The sequence below is a fragment of the Dermacentor variabilis genome, chromosome 4 (genome assembly GCF_050947875.1).
Source record: "Dermacentor variabilis isolate Ectoservices chromosome 4, ASM5094787v1, whole genome shotgun sequence".
In the NCBI taxonomy this organism is placed as follows: Eukaryota; Metazoa; Arthropoda; class Arachnida; order Ixodida; family Ixodidae; genus Dermacentor; species Dermacentor variabilis.
In genome coordinates this window covers 124,231,687-124,233,388 of record NC_134571.1, presented here as the reverse complement: position 1 = coordinate 124,233,388, position 1,702 = coordinate 124,231,687, and the positions used below count along the sequence as shown (strand labels likewise).

Below are 1,702 nucleotides of genomic sequence, written 5' to 3'. Positions count from 1 at the left end.
AGAAAGACGGACGAAACAAAACGAGAAATGAGGAAAGAGTGAAACGCAACAAAATTCCCGTTCGTATTGCTGCGGTTTTGAGAGCGAGAATCGCTCTATAATTCGAATACAATGCCCGTGTTCTTGCAATGCCTCCCAAATAGCAGGCATCTGTACTCTGTCTATGACGTCATGCTGTTTGGACCGATATTTCCGTTGTCAAGCCCGGCGTGAGGAAAGCGGCGACGTCAAAATCACCGCGGCTTACTCGGGAGCATCGCTTTTAGGTCCTATGGCAGCAGGGCAAGGTATATATGTAGCATGACGTCATGGATCGAATTTCTCAGGCCTTCTGGTATCTAGGAGGCGTTGATTCTTGGTGAATGTGGCTGCCATTTCGGTGTGCATTGTGTGAATGATCGTTCACGATGTAACACGTGTTGCACTCTGTTTAACCGTGACGCTAGTTTATGCGTTTTATTTTTGTCCTGGCTGCCTTTAGACACAATAAAGAGGAGGGCAGGGTGTGCAGCTGCAAAGGCAGTAGGTCGTATCGAGCACACATGCACGAAGGCCAGTTGCAACACGCGGTTGCATTAAGCCTTTTGGTAGCGTGGCCGAGCGGTCTAAGGCGTTGGTTTAATGCACCAAGGGCGTGGGTTCGAATACCACCGCTGCCACGATTTTATAGCTCACCTTTAGACATGTAAATGTTCGGAGAGCTTTTGTTTTTTACTTTGTGCTGCTTTCGGTTGTTTGAGGACTTTAAGGCTAACACGCATTTATTGTTTTCTTGATGCACATCTTTCCATCGTCTCCATTTTAACTGATAACATGTATCAGCGATTGCTCTCAACGATAATAAGGGCAGGAGAAGAGCCTAATTATGTTAATTAAAATGACCATTCCGTTGCCTCTCCCGTCGTGATTGTAACATATAATATATTACACGCCCCACTTGTGAAGAATATACTAAAATACTCAGAGAAACGAGGCGCTTCTATGAACTGCCTCATAGTGATCATCATCATCACCACACCACCTCCTTTTATGTCAGCCTGCCGGACAAAGTCTTCTCCCATGTTACTTTCAATGACCACACATACATCCTATAGCGGCTGCAAATTTCCTAATCTCACGTAATAATTTGAAATCAGATACACGGGTTTTACATGCCAAAACCACGATATGATTATGAGGCACGCCGTAGTGGCCGGACTCCGGAAACTTGGAGCACCTGGTTTTTTTTTAACATGCTCCTAAATCGATGTACACGGGTGCTTTCGCATGTCGCTTCCATCGAAATGCGGCCGCCGTGGCCGGGATTTGATTTCACGGCATGTAATCTCCTTGTGCCACCAGATACGATACGATTTGACATTAAACTTTTTGCACATGCGCCATTTAGCGAGTTGAGACCAATCTTCGCGGCCACGGTCTCTTATTCACGCGCGCACTCACAGATCCACTCAGTACTCTATAACCGCCTTTCTTTTGTACCGAAAATTACGTCTCACTGCCCTGCTTCACACGTTTGTCCACAGTGTACACCGCTTGAATTCTATTATTTATTTGCACAAATGCAAAATAAAGCATAAGGCTGATGCGCAATGTTGTGCGGCGTAGTGGGTGACTGCCCACACAAAGGCTCCCGCGTGATAAGTGAACATTCAATGAGCAGAAAGCCTGATGTTTAAAGGGACACGAAAAGGAAAGATAGTTG

General features: G+C 45.8%; 1 non-coding gene across 1 annotated transcript; it reads left to right on the top strand.

The window, feature by feature from the left end:
• The first annotated feature begins 586 nt into the window (after positions 1-586).
• Positions 587-659, top strand: TRNAI-AAU (transfer RNA isoleucine (anticodon AAU)). Its single transcript has one exon. It is a non-coding gene; the product is annotated as a tRNA-Ile (tRNA).
• Positions 660-1,702: the final 1,043 nt, after the last annotated feature.